Genomic DNA, 19,852 nt, shown 5'->3' with positions numbered 1-19,852 from the left:
GCTCTCAAACTTAGAAAACAATTACTACTAGACCTAAGAAATAAGCAGCCAACAAACATATGAAAAAAGCTCATCATCACTGGTCTTTAGAGAAATGCAAATCAAAACCACAATGAGATGCCATCTCATGCCGGTTAGAATGGTGATCATTAAAAGTCAGGAAAAAACAGATGCTAGAGAGGATGTGGAGAAATAGGAAGGCTTTTATACTGTTGGTGGGAGTGTAAATTAGATCAATCATTGTGGAAGATAGTGTAATGATTCCATAAGGATCTAGAACCAGAAATACCATTTGACCCAGCAATCCTGTTACTGGGATTATAAATCATTCTACTATAAAGACATATGCACACATATATTTATTGCAGCACTATTCACAATAGCAAAGACTTGGAACCAACCCAAATGCCCATCACTGATAGACTGGATAAAGAAAATGTGGCACATATATACCATGGAATACTATGCAGCCACAAAAAAGAATGAGTTTATGTCCCTTGCAGGAACATGGATGAACTGGAAATCATCATTCTCACCAAACTAACACAGGAACAGAAAGCCATACACCACATGTTCTCACTCATAAGGGGTAGTTGAACAATGAGAACACATGGGCACAGGGAGGGGAACATCACACACCAGGGCCTGTCGGGGGCTGGAGATTTTTGGGTTAATTCAAAAATCTAGGAGAAATACCTAATGTAGATGATGGGTTGATGGGTGCAGCAAATCACCATGGCACGTGTATACCTATGTAACAAGCCTGCATATTCTGCCCATGTATCCCAGAACTTAAAGTATAATTTTTTAAAAAAGGAATAAGATAGATGGCAACACAATAATAGTGGGAGACTTTAATACTCTGCTGAAAGCACTGGATAGGTTATCAAGACAGTAAACAAATAAACAATGGACTTAAACTATTCTCTACAACAAATGGACTTAACAGATACTTACAGAACATTTTACCCAACAACTGCAGAATATACATTCTATTCATCAGCACATGGAACATTCTCCAAGATAGGCCATATTATAGGCCACAAAACAAGTGTCAGTAAATTGAAGATAAGCGAAATTATATAAATTACTTGCTCAGATCACGGTGGAATAAAATTGGAAATCAACCCCAAAAGAACCCTCAAAACCATGCAAATGCATGGAAATTAAATAATTTGCTCCTGACAGACTGTTGGGTTAACAATGAAATCAAGATGGAAATTAATAAATTCTTTCAACCGAATGATAATAGTGACACAACTTATCAAAACCTCTGTGAGACAGCAAAAGTGGTGCTAAGAGGAAAGTTCATAGCATTAAATGCCTACATCAAAAAGTCTAAAAGAGCATAAACCAGACAGTCTAGGGTCACACCTCATGGAACTATACAAACAAGAACAATCCAAACCCAAACCCAGCAGAAGAAAAGAACTAAGATTAGAGCAGAACTAAATGAAATTGAAACAACAACAACAACAACAACAGCAACAAAATAGAAAAGATAAATGAAACAAAAAGCTGCTTCTTTGAAAAGAGAAATAAAATTGATAGACCATTAGTGAGATTAACCAAGAAGAGAGAAGATCCAAATAAGCTCAATTAGAAACAAAATGGGAAATAGTACAACTGATACTACAGAAACACAAATATTATTCAAGGCTACTATGAACACCTTTATGTGCATAAACTGGAAAACCCAGAGGAGATGGTAAAACCCTGGAAATATATAGCCTTCCTAGATTAAACCAGGAAGATATAGAATTTGAACAGATCAATAACTAGCAGCAAGATTGAAATGGTAATAAAAAAAATTGCCAACAAAAATAGTCCAGGACCAGATGGATTCATGGGTGAATTCTATCAGACATTCAAAGAATAATTTGTACTAATCCTATTGACACTATTCCAAAAGATAGAGGAAGAGGGAATCCTCCTTAAGTCATTCTATGAAGTCATTATCACCCTAATACAAAAACCAGGGAAAAAAGTAACAACAACAGAAAACTATAGACCAATACCTGATGAATATCATGCAAAAATCCTTAACAAAATATTAGTGAACCAAATCCAATGGCATTTTAAAAATATAATACTCCATGATCAAGTGAGTTTCATACCAGAAATGCAGGGTTGGTTTAACATACGTAGGTCAATAAATGTGATACACCACATATAGAGAATTACAGACAAAAATCACATGATTATCTCAACAGATGCAGAAAAAGCATTTGACAAAATCCAGCATCCCTTTGTGATTAAAACCCTCAACAAGATCAGCATAAAAGGGACATACCTTAAGGTAATAAAAGCCATCTATGATGAACCCACAGACATCATTATACTGAATGGGGAAAAGTTGAAAGCATTTTCCCTGATAACTGGAACAAGACAAGAATGCCCCCTTTCACCACTTCTATTCAACCTAGTACTGCAAGTCCTAGCCAGAGCAATCAGACAAGAGAAAGAAATATAATACATCAAAATCAGTAAAGAGGAAATCAAACTGTCACTGTTTGCTGATGATATTATCATATACCTAGAAACCCTAAAGACTTGCCCAAAAAGCTCCTAGAACTGGTAAGTAAATTCAGCAAAGTTTCAGGATACAAAATTAACGTACATGAATCAGTAGCTGTGCTATAAATCAACAGTGACCAAGCTGAGAATCAAGTCAAGACTCAACTCCTTTCACAATAGCTGAAAAAAAATTAAAATACTTAAGAATATACCTAACCAAGGACGTGAAAGACCTCTACAAGGAAAACTACAAAACACTGCTGAAGGAAATCATAGATGACACAAACAAATGGAAACACATCCCATGCTTATGGATGGGTAGAATCAATATTGTGAAAATGACCATACTGTCAAAAGCAATCTATAAATTCAATGCAATTCCCATCAAAATTCTACCATCATTCTTCACAGAACTAGGAAAAACAATTCTAAAATTTATATGGAACCAAAAAAGAGCTCACATAGCCAATGCAAGACTAATAAAAAACATTCAAATGAACAAATCTAGTGGCATCACATTGCCTGACTTTATAGTATAAGGCCGTAGTCACCAAACCAGCTTGGTACTAGTATAAAAATAGGCACATAGACCAATGAAACAGAATGGAGAAACCAGTAAAAGAGCCACATAACTTATAACCAACTGATCTTTGACAAAGCAAACTAGTAATAATGATCATAGTAATAAAGTGAGGAAATGATACCCTCTTCAACAAATGACACTGGGATAATTGGCAAACCACATGTAGAAGAATTAAACTGGATCCTAATCACTCACCTTATGCAAAAATCAACTCAAGATGGATCAAAGATTTAAATCTAAGACCTGTCCTAAAGATTGTAGAAGATAACATCAGAAAATCCCTTCTAGACATTGGCTTAGGCAAAGACTTCATGACCAAGAACCCTAAAGCAAATGCAACAAAAACAAAGATAAATAGATGAGACTTAATGAAACTGAAACCTTCTGCACAGCAAAAGAAATAATTAGCAGAGTTAACAAACAACCCAGAGAGTGGAAGAAAATCTTCATAATCTATACATCCAACAAAGGACTAATATCTAGAATCTACAAAGAAGCATTACCACCTCACTCCTGCAAAAATGGCCATAATCAAAAAAAAAAAAAAAAAAAATCGATGTTGGAGAGGATGTGTTTAAAAGGGAACCCTTTTACACTATTGGTGGGAATGTAAACTACTACAACCACTATGGAAAACAGTGTGGAGATTCCTTAAAAAACTAAAAGTAGATTTACCGCTTGATACAGCAACCCTACTATTAGGTAGCTACCCAGAGGAAAAGAAGTCATTATATGAAAAAGATACTTGCACATGCCTGTTTATAGCAACATAATTTCTACTGCAAATATATGAGACCAGCACAAATGCCCATCAATCAATGAATAGATAAAGAAATTGTGAGATGTATATATACCATGAAATACTACTCAGCCTTAAAAAGTACTGAAATAATGGCATTTATGACAACCTGAATGGAATCGTAGACTATTATTCTAAGTGAAGTAACCCAGGAATGGAAAACCAAACATTATATGTTCTCTTAAATGTGGGAGCTAAGTTATGAGGATACTAAGGCAAAAGAATGATACACTGGACTTTGGGGACTCAGGGGAAATGGTGGGGGGTGGCGAGGGATAAAAGACTACACATTGGGTACAGTGTACACTGCTCAGGTAGTGGGTGCACCAAAGTCTGAGAAATCACCACTAAAGAACTTACTCATGTAACAGAAAAATTTGGGTGCATAGTTTAACTGTTAATCTCAGTATAGAGAGAAGATAAATAGGTTTTATTTGGAAATGTAATCACTGTTGTTTCTGAAGGTTCCAGTTGCTAGATAGATGTGCCTGGCAGACAGTTATTACAAGGGTCTGGAACTCAAGAGCGACCAAGGCTGGAGACACAGGTTCAAAAGTCATTCTGTGGTTATTCATGGGGACCAGGGGACCATTGTGGAAGAGGTCACAAAGGCAAAGTAAATGCAGTGAGAGAACAAATCGAAAATGAACTCTAACATGCCACAAGGGCAAACTGGTTTATTTTTTAGGAGCTGAGGAAATGGGTACAAGAGATTCTTGAAAATGTCAAGAAACATTTTAAAGCCCATGCTTAAGGTCATAGAATAAGCCTATGTTCTTTCTCAAGGATCATGAAAACCAGAGTTTCTGATTTATCTTTATAGGGATAATTCAAGAAAAGAGTGTATGTGTAAAATATAAAACACAAAACAAAGCAAAGAAATCATCAAAAAACATCTCTTAGGCACATTCTTAGTTCTAAGTGACTTCTATGCACCTTTTTAATCAGAGAAGGATATAAGGAAGTCCCATACCCCAAATTTATGTTTTTTAAAAAATGTAAAAAACACATTTTACATAGATATCTAGTGCACACATACATGTACAAACACAATTGACACAAAGCTTTTGTGAACTAACACCTTTACTTCTTGTGATGCATTGTATGTACATTTCATTGTATTCCTTCCATTTCCATTGTAAAAAGAAAATCCGAAACATTCTGATTCTGCCACCAAATGAGTTGGTTTTTACAAACTACTAAGTGGTTACCATCTACAGCTTTAAAAATCTTCCTGAATTCTGTGTAGATTAAATGTTAATTCAGTCGGTAATTCAGTCGTCTCCCCTATCTGTGGTTTCAGTTACAATATATTTAATATATATTAATATTTAGAGAGAGAGACAGACCAAAATCACATAGCTTTTATTACAGTATATAGTTATAATTGTTCTATTTTACTGTTATCACTAATCTCTTACTGTGTCTAATTTATAAATTTATCATTGGTATGTATGTATAGGACAAAACATAGTATATACAGGGTTCAGTAGTGTCTTAGTCTCTTTGGTGTTGCTCTAAGGAAATCCATGAGGCTGGGTAATTTCTAAAGAAAAGAGGCTTACTTGGCTCTTGGTTCTGCAGGCTTTATAAGAACCCTGGCACCAGCATCTGCTCTGGTCAGGACCTAAGGCTGCTTCCACTCATGGTGGCCGGTGAAGCGGAGCCACACCTATAGAGATCACATGGCAAGAGAGGAAGAAAGAGAGAGAGAGAGAGGAGGGAAATGCCAGGTTCCTTTTAACAACCAGCTCTTGTTGGAACTAGTAGAGTGAGAACCCACTCATTATAGCCAGATGGCAATAAGCCACTCAGAACTGCCCCCATGACCCAAACACCTCCTAATGAGGCCCTACCTCCAATACTGGAGATCAAATTTAAACATCAGGTTTAGGGGGACAAACACCCAAACTATAGCAGGTACCATCCATGATGCCAAGCATTCACTGAGGTTCTTGGATTGCATTCCTTGTGGATAAGGTGGGCTTACTATACCTTTTTCGAAAGTAGGCTAGTGTAAAGAGTTTCTAGGAGATGAATGAAGGACTCTTGTGGTACCTTCTCACAGGAATCATGTGGAGGAGTTTTAAACCAGTTAGCTGATAATTTGATCATTTCTCATTCGGAGGATATTCACAGACTGATAACTCCAGGCTAGGCACCATGTTATTTATTAGAGATAAAATGTTTGACACAGGTCCAGTGTTTGTGGGGCTTAAAACTTACTTAATTTGGAGATTAACTTTCGAAAAAATGTCAAATATAAAATTAGATGCCGAAATAATTATTTATTTATAATGAAAAAGATACCACATCATGTTCTTCAAACCTTGGGTCTCTTTCTTCTAAGATCCCTTTAAGGGATTTGTCAAAAATATTTCTACAGCTATGCTTTCTGATTGTAACCTGTTCTAAGATCCCTTTAAGGGATTTGTCAAAAATATTTCTACAGCTATGCTTTCTGATTGTAACCTGTTCCCCTCCTCACCTAGAATACTCTGTAACTCTCTGCAACTTTCAGGAAGAGGTGGAAGGTGCCTCTGCCAACAAATGAGACCTGAACTTGATCTTTCATTAGCTTAAGTAAACCCACATTTGTTTACTCCCGCATGAAAAACATCCAGCTTGTGTCCTCTGGGCAAGGCAGACACAAATTAAAGGACTGATTATACATTCATTATTCAATTATTTGATGGTATGGAGAAATGCAGAGGACTAGGAAAGCATGTAATAGGGAAGCAGACCTAGGCTGCAGGAGAGGGAGACTTTCTGGAGGAAAGGCCAGCTGGAGAGAAAGAGGCAAGCTGATATGCTATAATCACAGACCAGATTCAGGGACTGGTGCTGGTTGCAAGCTGTCGACACCAGACCGTGACAAGAGATATATAGAATGAAAGTCAATATCCAGAAACTTTTAAAACAATCTGAAGGAGTAATATATCATGTTGACTGTAACCATAAGGTTTAGGCTTTTATTTTGCATGCTTTGTTTTCATTTTATTTTCCAGAAATTTATTTTTCTTATGTTGTACTAAAGTATGGATCTGCCCATATTGAGGGAAAAACCTGGTCCTCCACTGCATTAGTCTGTTCTCATGCTTCTAATAAAGATACACTCAAGATTAGGTAATTTATGAAGAGATTTAATGGACTCACAGCTCCACATGGCTGGGGAGGCTTCACAATCATGGTAGAAGGCAAAGGAGAAGGCAAAGTCATGTCTTACATGGTGGCAGGCAAGAAAGCTTGTGCAGGGGAACTCCTGTTTATAAAACCATCAGGTCTTGTGTGACTTATTCACTACTACTAGAACAGTATGGGGGAAACTACCCCATGATTCAATTACCTCCCACTAGGTCCGTCCCACAACACATGGGAATTATGGGAGCTACAATTTAAGATGAGATTTGGTTGGGGACATAGCCAAACCATATCATCTACCACTGATAGGTTGAGAAATGCTTTCAAAGACTCCCTTTCCAGCTGAATCCCATATTCTTCTGTTTTCTGCTTGTTATTCTTAGAGTAAATAAGATAAAAATAAATTTAAGAAAAAAATTAAATATTTGGAATAAGGACTAGATATCACGAGATATCATCTTTACCATAAAATAGAAAACCTAAGTTTATAAAAAACAGTAATGACATTAAAATATAAAAGTTAAAACAATTCAAAGCAGGTTGTAAAAAATTAGGATATAGTAACTTTTTAAAAATGTAGAAGCAAAATTTTACCTCTACCCTCTTAGGATTTTTTGACTGAGCCTAAGAATTAAACTGACATAAGACAGATTAATAGGAGACGAGCATTCAAATTTATTTCTTGTAAGTTTTATATGACATGGAAGCCCCCATAGGGAAATGAAGCTCCAAAGAAGTGGCAAAATCTAAATGCTTCTAGACCAGGTTGAACAGAGAGAGGCAACGTGGAAAAGCAAACTATGTGGGGATACTAAAGGAATATTAGAATAATTTTAACAAAGCCTGTTTGAATAGAGTTCTCTGGGTCTCGGTTTCTCATCCTTAATGATAAGAATGTTACTTTCCTCCTGGAATAGGGAGGACATCTTCCATAGGCAAGTTTTACCTCCTGCTTTCAGGAAATAAAGGGGATGGTCAAAATGCCTTTCTTGCACCTGCTGTTTTTTTTTTTTTTTTTTTTTTTTTAGGTGACTTTAGCTTAATTTAATCCATATGGCATATTTTATTTTGAGCTGAAATGTTCTTCCATCCTTCAGTATTGAACCAATAAAAGGATAAATCCTAAAGTCACATGAACTAATATAAAAGAAGTGCAAATGACAATGAAACTTATTTAGGAGCTAAAATTCCAATGGATTCATCTATACTCCCAACACCAGGTTGTTCTCTGGCTGACAGCCAATGGGTAGAGATGGGTCCCTCAGGAACTTGCCAGTCCCAGCGTCCATATTACTTTAAAATCCTGTGCATGGAAGAGACACTGCATTCTTCTCAGTGCCTAGTGGGTTCATCTCCATGTCTCCATGTGCAGTCCAGCAGGAGTGCCATTGGATTAGCAAACATCCCCGTGAAAAGTTGATGAAATGGCAGTGTAGTGACTACATTCCCATGTGAGTCAGCAGAACAACTGTTAGAAATACAAGGGCAATATGTTTTAATTTTTGAAATCCAGAGAAGAATTTAACTTTTTTATATTAATGAACTAAGAAAGGGTTTGCTTCTAAACATTTAATTTCATTTCACAGCAGTTAGTAAAGGAATGTTTAAGCATCAAAGGGAGAGAGATGCATTTTACCTTATACACGAGCCTTTAACTCTTAAAAAATTCCAAATGTTCAGGAGAATTTAACCTTTCCACATCATTTTAAAAATTAGATTCATGAACAGAATAGGTAAGAAACTAGTATCACATTTATATTGAGAATTCCCCCCCACTTTCCTCATTATTCTGTTTTAAACTCATTATGTATTTTAGTTTAAAGTAATATTGTTTTTAACATGAGCACTCTTTCTCAAGTAAAGTTTATATAATTCCTCTTTATAATACCAATAAATAGTGGAAAATTTGGTCATTTAGGGAGGCTTTATTAATGTGGTAATAATACACTAACTCGTTATAAGTTACTTATCAGAAAAAAATACTCATAGTATGATTTTTTTCAATTGAGCTAAACTAGCAAAATATCCACTCATGTATCCACCTCTGTAACTCCTAATTGTTGCAGCATATATAACATTCTTTTAAAATTAATTCATAATTTTTTCAATTGTTTTTCCTGACAGATTTAGAACATTATATATTGGGCACATTTAAAAGTGTTTCTATATTTACAAAATAGCAGGAATGGATGACTTTTCCATTGTAGCATTCTTCAGCCATTGTGTCATAGCTGCTTAATTTAGACAAAATAATGCCACGTCACACTGGTAATTTAGCAAAGATAAATCACATTTTTGTTAGGTTGTTTTGCCTCCACGTAGTTAAAATTATACACTCTTATGAAGTTGGTGAAATATACTAATAAAATCTGCTTTGAACTGAATTTGAAGGAAAGAAAAAACCTAACTGAGATTAATGCAGGAAAGATTGGTGTTTACCTGTGTTTTCTTTTTTGTTCTTATTGCTTGTATAAGCTATTTAACTTTCAGAAAGTTGGAAAAATTTTAGAGAAGTGTTCTGTCCCCAAACTGGGGCCTACAAACTGCAAATAACCTACTAAATTATTGAAAATATACCTGTGAATAGGAAAGGAAACCCATATTTTCTAGAAAGGGGGCTTGGTCTCTGTTGGATGGATTTTTTATGAATTTTCTCTGTGTTATGCTGTAACACAGACACACAACTTGTCTTGGGTAAACTGATGGTGGCAGCATTTTCATAAATAGTGCTTTTGTAAGTACTCTCTGATCACAGTATTTAGATAGTGTAATAACTCCAGACAGTTTTGTATTGGGGTGAACACTGTGTAACCATTTCACTTAGGAATGAATGAATGAAAGAATGAATAACACTGGAGAATACGTGGATCATTGATTAGAAATCATCAACCCCTTTGAAATGTTTAAAGGTTTGTTAGAAATTCGGTCTTTTCCTGGACTTATCTGAATAGTGTAATGAATTGTCAAGCCCATTTCCCAGACTCCTGAAGGAATTTTATCAAAGCAATGACAACACACGCTTGTGTACTTTCTTTAATTTTCAATGTATTGTTTTTTCTTTTGAACACACATTTCAAAGGGGAAAGTACGTGTTGCAGATGCCATGGATCTCATTACAGAAACACACAGATGCCATCAAAAATTTACCTGCAGGGCCCAGGATATAAATTTAGGATTTGGAGTCCAGGAGTCTGTTGAGGTAAAACCCACTGTTCTGCAGCAAACACATGTTCTGAAAATAAGAGACACAACGGCAACTAATGGCGCATCCTTCCCATTTTTCCAGTGTAGGTCCAACTGTGGAAAGTAGTTAAATTAATTCAGTCTTAGGTATTTTATTTAGCTTTGTTAGTGCCAGTTTTGACAAACAACCATCAAACTAGATATGTATGAAAGGAATACAGTTACTTAAAAAAATGCAATTGGAATTCAATTAGTCATAAGCAAGAAAGTTATGAGATGGTGAGTACTTTGGTGGAGTGAAAAAAAGTATATTGTGGATAATACATGTCAAGATTAAAATGGCATTACCAGATCATACTTATAAAATATCTGTCGTCAAATCTAGATGAGGAAGTTATTCATTTATTCCCTTAAAAGTAAGCTTTTGCTTCTTAGAGATGGGTGTGAGAATTTAGCTTTCTCTTAGGCCAAACATGTTATTACATAACAAAGAAGAAAAGAAGAAAGAGATTAGGGGGAAAAGCTACTCAGTGGAGGCCAGAAGACTCTCCAAACTGAATTTTAAGTGCTGCTTTTGATGTAGGTTTCTTCTTTTTCATCAAAAAGGGTATTAAGGAAGTAACACGAGCATAATAACTGTTCACACAGCCCCTTTCACAAGATATTCTTAGTGTCTGGCATTTTTCAAGGCCTCGTGTCCAATAGTGGAATAGAACTGATGCAGATGGTGAAGAAACAAATTCTGTGGAAGTTGCTGCAATGAGCAATATGGTATAATCTCGGACACAATGTTTTCATTGTGTTTGATGCATTCATTCATTTGCAGATGCATTCATTTGCAAATTACCCACAGCTCATATCCCTTTTCAAACTAAGAATATGTCATTCCAGGAAGGTCAGCACATCCATGACCCACTCAATTCTTTAAAAGCTTGCCCTCACTCTGGTTTTCCCCACCCCCATTTCATTTCCTTTGAGAGACTGGAAGAGCCTCAGTGAAGAGATGCATGGGCTCATGTGGAATATGAAGGTAATTCCCCAACTAAACATGCCTGTACATTTTCATTACAAATATTTTATTGCACATCCATTTGAAGACAAATTGAAATTAGTGAAGTTAACCATAAATTAATGGAGTAATCTTGGGAGACAGAAAGACTTACTTTGGCTACCTTTACTTTGCCATAATGATGTGTAAGAAGCACAGATAAAAACATACTTAACTGGATAACTTTTATTTCGTAGGGGGATATATATATTCTTGTAATGGGGCAAGATTATCGATGATGCTTGGGAGAACAAAAGGAATAGAGAGCGAAGAGTTTATACTAGAGGAAAAATAAGCCACAAAAGGAAATATTGGTAGAATAGAATACAGTTCTCCAATAATCCGGCATCAGTGCTTTGCTTTTTTTCAAAGCCTCACAAAGTTTCAGTTTAGATTGGCCAAGATGAATATGTTGCCTGCTATGTGCCAAAGCTAGGCCCTGAGATTCAGGGATGAATAAAACCTGCAGGGAGTTCTCAGTTGACAAAGGCATCTGAGCAGAGTGAAGGCTGGCTGTGCAGGAAATTCCTCCTTGATAATGAAATCCCTGAGCTGAAACCTGAAGAAATGGCTATCTGCTCTCCACTCTAGCATTCTAACTTACCACAAGCTCATCATTGAAAGCTCCTTTATACATTAATTTAAGTGTATAATTGACTTGCTTTTGACTTTCTCATGTTTTGAATGCTATTCAAGACCTGAGCTGTGCCATCATTTACACTAGTTGTGCAATGCTTCCTTTGCATATATATGTCATCAATAACATTTGCACATTTAGACTTGTCTCAAGCTTTCTTCTCTTATAGAAGGGAACATTTGCAATCCAGCTAACCCTGAACACTGGAAACTACTGTTGTTTGTACAAAATTAAAAAAAATCTGTGTTCCTCTTATTTTTGACAATAGAGAGTATACGTATACTTCAAAATGTAATGTGTAATTCTTGTATTCTTTTACGGACAGAACAGGGAAATATTATCAGGGAGGATGTTAGATAAGTAATTGTTTGCAAAGGTCAATAATGGCTCAATTATTGTGACTTTCTTTGGGAAGTGTCTAGTTACTTGTTTCTTGACTGTATCATCACTCCTGCATCATCAATGTTGAATTGAAAGGTTAAACGTATTGTTGCCAATGTTGCAGTCTCACAATACATTTTTTTCTTCCTTTTTCTCTATGTAAAAAATGACCCCAAATAGTTACCACCTACCATTTAGTTAGCATTAATATATATTTTCATTCTGTCCCTTTCTTATAGGCATATCACATTCCAGTCTTATAGATGAAAGAATTGAACCAAGTAAACAACCCTTGAAAAAGTCATGCAGCCTGTATCATGCAGTGAGGATCCTAGAGATTAGTTTTGTGATTCCAATACCTGTGCTTGATCGACTGTTTACACTACCTGTGCAATACTACCTTCAAATGAATATATATATATTATCAATAACATTTGCACATTATAGACTTGCTGCTATCTCAAGCTTGCCTCCTTATGAATGGGAAGATCTCTGTTGAATAAAGAGAGGAAGTAAATACTCCCTGTCTCTCTAATTAGAACAGATCATCTTTCGAAGTTGCTAATGTGATAGCTTCTCATATAAAGAAAACATAAAACATAAATATTTCCTTATTTTTTTAAATTTTAAAAAATTTTGGAATAATTTTAGATTTACATCAAAACTACAGATAGTACAGATAATGCATATACTTTTCACCTATAATGTTAATGTCTTAGTATGTTTGTCAAAACTAAGAAGGTAACGTTAATGGTATTGCTGTTAATTAAACTACAGGCTTTATTTGGATTTCACTAGTTTTTCTAATGTCCTTTTTCTGTTTCAGGATCCATTCCAAGAAACTATATTGCATTTAGTCTTCATGTCTCCTTAGCCTCCTTAAGGAGACTGTGCCAGGTGTTTTGTAGACTGTTCCTCAGTTTAATTTGTAAGAGGTATTTCTCATGATTTGCCTGAAATTATGGGTTTTGGGGAGGGATTCCACAGATATGAAGTATTTTCTCATCACATATAGGGAGTGCAAGATAGCAACATGGCCTGCCGGTAGTGATGTTAACATTGACCACTTGTTTAAAGTTGTGTTTGCCAGATTTCTTTATTCTACATAGCTGCCTTTTATGTGTCCAATTGTGTCTTCTAAAAAAATATGTTGAAGTCCTAGCGCCCACTACCTGTAAATGTAACCTTTTTGGAAGTAGGGTGGTTGTAGATTTAATAAAGTTAAGATGAAGTCTCTAGGGTGGGCCCTAATCCAATATGACTGGTATCCACAGAAGCAGAGGAAATCACCATGTGAAGTGTCTGTGAAAACACAACACCACACAGGGAGAATGCCATGTGATGATAGAGGAAGAATCTGGAGCAATGCAGCTGCAGACCAAGGATTGACAGCTACCCAAGGAGCAGGCAGAGGCAGGAAGGATTCTCTCCTACATGCTTCAGAGGAAGCATGGCCTTGCTAACACTTTGATTTTGAACTTCTAGATTCCAGAACTGGGAGGTGACAAATCGTAACTGCTCAATGGGTTCACCTTGCCTGCTGGCTAGACAGAGCCAATTTATCAAGACAGTAGAATTGCAATAGAGAAAGAGTAATTCATGCAGAGCTGGCTGTGTAGGAGACTGGAGTTCTATTATTATTCAAATCAGTCTCAAGAATTTGGGGATTCCAGTTTTTAAGGATAATTTGGTGGGTGGGGGTCCAGTGAATCAGGAGTTCTGATTGGTGTGGTCAGAGGTGAAAATCAGGGAGTTGGGGCTATCCTCTTGTGTTGAGTCAGTTCCTGGGTTGGGGTCACAAGTCCAGATGAACCATTTTATCAATCTGGGTGGTACCAGTTGATCCATCTAGTGCAGGGTCTGCAATATATCTCAAACGCTGATCTTAGGTTTTACAATAGTGATGTTGTCCTCAGGAGCAATTTGAGAAGGTTTAGAATCTTCCAGTTTCCAGCTGCATGGCTCCTGTCAGGCCTCTGAACCCAAGCCAAGCCATCACATCCCCTGTGACTTGCCCAGATGACCTGAAGTAACTGAAGAATCACAAAAGAAGTGAAAATGCCCTGTCCCGCCTTAATCAATGACATTCCACCACAAAAGAAGTGAAAATGGCTGGTCCTTGCCTTAAGTGATGACATTACCTTGTGAAAGTTCTTTTCCTGGCTCATCCTGGCTCAAAAATCTCCCCCACTGAGCACCTTGTGACCCCCACTCCTGCCCACCAGAGAACAAATCCCCTTTGCTTGTAATTTTCCTTTACCTTCCCAAATCCTATAAAACAGCCCCATCCTTATCTTCCTTCGCTGACTCTCTTTTCGGACTCAGCCCACCTGCACCCAGGTGATTAAAAAGCTTTATTGCTCACACAAAGCCTGTTTGGTGGTCTCTTCACACAGATGGGCATAAAAACTCCCAAACCATAATTTCTAATCTCAGGGCTAATTTGTTAGTCCTACAAAGGCAGGAAGGGGGTTTCTGTTTTGGGAAAGGGCTGTTATTGTCTTTGTTTCAAACTATAGACTATAAACTAAATTCCTCCCAAAGTTAGTACAGCATATGCCCGGGAATAACCAAGATGGAGTTAGAAGCAAGATGGAGTAGGTTAGGTCAGATCTCTTACACTGTCTCAGTCATAATTTTGCAATCATGGTTTCAAATTTTCTGTTGTTTTAAACCACCCAATGTGTGATACTTTGTTATGACATCCCTAGGAAGCAAATACACTCTTCTTCACCTTTCCATTCTTTATGATTTGTAAGCAAGTTACTAAATCCAGGTCACTCTTAAAAATATTTAGTTTGCTCCTATGAATATATTTTGAAAACTTTGGACAGAGCTTGCTACTGTCTCTTTGTTTCAGTTCATCGTTGGCCAGTGCCATGTGGCCATGACACAAGCAGCACCACCACTGACAATGGTCTGCGCTGCAGCTTGTCAAGGGCTTCTCTTCAAAGGCAGCAATAAAAAAATCTACTCACTCACAGTTCCTCAAATAACAATCTTCTATTTTAGTGCACATAATCATAATTGTTTTTTATAACCTTTTGCTTAGCACAGAGTCGAATGAGTAGATGAGACAAAAATACAGTTCTTAACTCGGGTCTTTTATACAAAATTTCCCCAAAACATTTCATTTAATGTTAATTTGATTTAGCATTGCAGTTTGGTTAAACCACTTGAATTTCTAGCTGTTTATAATGGTTTAAACTATAGTTTCAATTCTTTTATAGAAAAAAGAATAAATACCAGATTAAGTCCATTTATGTATTAAAAAACCACAAAGTAAGCTATGGTTTCAACTATGTTTCTCCAAAGTAATATAGTTTCCACTATGTTTGAAGAAGCTTATGTATTTTATTTTTCATTGAAATTTCTTTCTTGCTTGCTTTTTTCTTATTTAAAAGAGAGGTTATTTTCTGTGGTACTAATTATATATAGCATATATATTTCATGTATTTATATATACACACACATACTTACATATACATTAAATCTGGCTATAAGAAAAAGAAGAAATATGTGAGCAGTCTTGTTTTGCTACCCTGTTTGCAGTAATAATATCTATTTTCTAAAATTCTTGAGCATTTCATTAAATTTACTTTAAAATCTAATTATGTAAAATCAGTACATTAGAGCTTGTGTAATCATCATGGTTTAGAAGATGATTCCTTAAGAGTTGCATACCCAGGGGAGTTGGGGGTTTGCATGGCCAATTACCAAAATATGTTTAATGCAAGCCCATTCTTCTTTTTACATGTTGCAGCATTTATTGGAATAGTTCCAAAGCCTTATGAATATGTATAACCTCAATTGTCCATTTAGCTTAGCAACAAACAAGTGTTTCCTGTTACATTATACAATATTGGCCATCAATTACTTTAAAAAAGTATGCCGCTGAAGGTTTTGCATAAGCATGCAAATAGAAATTAAAATCCCACACTTTTATCTATATTAAAAATATTAGCTTCTGAAACACCAGAGATATACACAAACACACAGAGTATGTCTATGTTGAGCTTCTGACATAAAAATGTGTGTGATTAAAACAGTTTTTATTTTATACATGGTGTTCCATGACCTTACATGGGTCTACAAATTTAATATTTTCATGAGTACATCTCTTTGACCATGACTCATCAACTTAATTCCAAAATCACATTAGTGAATTATTTGGAGACAGTTTTAGAGAAAAGGAAAGTCTGGGATAGTGAGACAGAGAGACTATGATGATGATGCTCTAAGAGAGAGAAAGAGAAATTTTGTTTTCTGTAAATCTTATTGTTCAGTATTACATTCTCAGGAGATTTACTAAAGCGAGCAAGTGTCGTATTCTCTGTGTTTGCTAAGAGATGGGATTCAGGATACACTATGTAAAATATGCCCCCTTGCCGTGTGAGAAAATAGTAGATATGGGAAGGTGACTCTCTGACCTTTTCCCACCCTACTCCTCTGAAGCAGGTCATAAGCCTCTGACTTAAGAGGTATTCTCCTTACAACCAGAGGAGAGGAATATCCTTATCTCTGAAAATACAGGGACATAGAGAAAAATGAAAACAAACAGACCTTGCTAAGCTCCCTCCAATTGATTACCATTAGATTACACCCCCTTCGTCCAATCATATTCTGCACAACTGTCCACTCTTCATCAAACTAAGCATACAAAGACACGGGTTTTCCTTTTTCTTTGGGTCTTTATTTCTGAAACCTCTCATGTCACATAAAATTTATGAAATAAATTTGTATGCTGTTCTCTTTTTCATCTGTCTTTTATTAGAGGTGCCTTAGCCTGAACCTGGTGATGGGTGAGAAAAAAAAATTTCCTCCCCTGTATACGTATGTATCCATTTTGTTATGCAATAATTACTGGCAAGGACTGATTACTAAGTACAACTTTGATGATCAGCTACGTTGGCCATACTTGGGGACTAAAAGGAGTCAGAGGAGAAGACTTGTAAGAATCAAACAGAGTCTAATGCAAACGATGCAGCATGGAGATGTAGAATAAACTGTCCTCCATGTTTCTTTTTCTGTTTGGCATCAATTAGTTTAGTTGTACAGGGAACATTCTGAGTGCTTGCTCAGTAAGATGCTTGTCCTGTGTTCTCTAGCATATGGAGGTAGTAGTTTGGTACTAAGGAGAAAATATTTCTTCTATTTGCTTCTTTTCTTTTCTTTTCTTTCTTTTTTTTTTTGAAATGGAGTCTCGCATTGTCGCCCTGGCTGGAGTGCAGTGGCAAAATCTCAGCTCACTGCAACCTCTGCCTCCTGGGTTCAAGCAATTCTCCTTGGCTCAGCCTCCCAAGTAGCTGGGACTACAGGTGCCCACCACCATGCTTGGCTAATTTTTTTTTTTATTTTTAGTAGAGATGGGATTTCACTATGTTGGCCAGGCTGGTCTTGAACTTCTGACCTTGTGATCCGCCCACCTCGGGCTCTCAAAGTGTGGGATTCCTGAGGAAAAACAATTAGATGTTACTTTTTGATATGAGAAGAGAAGTCATCTAGTAGAATGGAACCACCATCTGACCATCACTCCCCAAAACCACAAACATATAAAGAGTAAATCAATATTTATAAAATCACTTCTTAAAAAAAAGGTGTTTCTTTCTATAGTAGTTTTATCTCTGCTTGGTTCATTTGTTTAAGCTTTCCATCCTAAGGAATACATTTTTTAAAACTACCAGGTATCCACCATATTGCTACTGAGTCACATATCATAAAAGTCTGGCTACGGTAATCTTGGGCAGATTATTTGGAAACATGACATATTTCTACATAACAAATAGGAGTCATGAAAAATGAAGAAAATAAAGCAAGAGATAATCTTCCTTAACTACCCCACATTAAATTCCAAGTATTTTCAAGTATTTGTAGTTTTCTAGGGACAAAATTGTATTAACTGCCTGAAATGATAATTTCCATAATATTGCTTTTGAACATGCAAGGTACTTGCTTACAGTAGAATGTAATTTATTAGTAAATACATGAATATTTTTGACTATGTTTTTTTTTTTTTGTATTTTAAAGGGATATCAAGTTACTCGAGTTTTCCTTCAGGCCATTATGTTAAGAATTTGTCTGAGAGTCTTCTACCAACCGACAGAGCCCTAAGTCAGTGGAGCTATAGTTCTTAGAAACCATCAAATCCTTTTGATTCTCCTGAAATTTATCAATTCCCTCCTGTTCCAGTAACAAACTATCTCAAAACTCAGTGACTTAAAGCAACAACAGCAGAGATAGCTAATCTCTCTTTCATGGTGTCCTGGTCTAAGCTGGGAAGACTTAAGGCTACGGGCTGGAATCATCAGAAGGCACCTTGACTCACGTGTCTGGCAGTTAATGGTGTGTACTGCCTGGGATCGCAGCTGGGCTGTTGGCTGACATTTACATGTGGTCTTTTCATGTGATTCTCCACGTGAAGATAGTTTGGGCATCCTTATAATATGGCAGCTGGGCTCCAAGAACTAGTATCCAGCCAGGTGGCTGGGTGTTGTGGTTCATGCCTATAATCCTAGCACTATGAGAGGACAAGGTGGGAGAATCATTGAGACCAGGCATTTGAGGCCAGCCTGGGCAATATAGTGAGACCCTCATATCTACAAAAAATAAAAAATTAGCTGGAGATGGTGGTGTACACCTGTAGTCCCAGCTATTTAGGAGGCTAAGATGGGATGATCACTTGAGCCCAGGAGATTGAGGCTGCAGTGAGGTGTGATCATGCCACTGCACCTCAGCCTGGGTGATAGAGAGACAGCCTGTTTCAAAACAACCCCCAACAATCCCTTCCCATCAAATCCTCAAACATCATAGAAATATAAGTCAGATAGTGTTACTTCTCCTTTAATTATAGGGGAGGAAACTTTGACCCTGCCTCTTGATCAGAGAAGTCTCCAAGTTACATTGGGAATTGGAATTGTGGGATGGGAATTCTGGCACCCACTTTTGGATAATATAATGTGCCACACTTTCCATCCCTTTTTCTACATACCTTTTGCTGGAATATTAAGGCCAAGGGCTTCTTATTTGGTCTCCCCGCTGACACTAATTGTCTTCAAGTTTATTCCCCACACAGGTGGAAGGGTGACCTATATAAAATGCATGATCAGCGTGGGGTGCAAGATCTTCATGCTGTTTACCAAACTCTCCAGCCTATTTATATGGCACTCTCCAACAAAAACCAGCTTCTCACAGTCCTCTCTTGCCCCTGCCCTCAGCATGTGCGCACATGCTGTGCTGCTTCTGACCTCCATGCCTTTTCCAGTTGGTGTCTCCTCTCTTTTCCATCATCTTCATCTTCTAGAAAATCAGAATGCATTCACTAGAGGAAGACGAAGGGTCAAACCATTACCTCCTCCATCTAGTTTACATCATGATTTCAACTGATCTTCGAAGCTGTCATTCTCTTTCCACCCACTGTGCTTCATTTTCCTCAACTATTTAATGGAAATATAGTTCTCAAGTCACATACTGTTGCAAAAATTAAATGAAGAATTTAAGACATGTAAAGTGTTTATGACAATGCCAGCATGTGGGAACCACTTAAAAGATATTAGGTGTTACTGT

The sequence above is a fragment of the Piliocolobus tephrosceles genome, chromosome 4 (assembly GCF_002776525.5).
Source record: "Piliocolobus tephrosceles isolate RC106 chromosome 4, ASM277652v3, whole genome shotgun sequence".
Lineage (NCBI taxonomy): Eukaryota > Metazoa > Chordata > Mammalia > Primates > Cercopithecidae > Piliocolobus > Piliocolobus tephrosceles.
The sequence above is the reverse complement of the archived record's forward strand: the minus strand, read 5'-3'. Positions refer to the sequence as shown.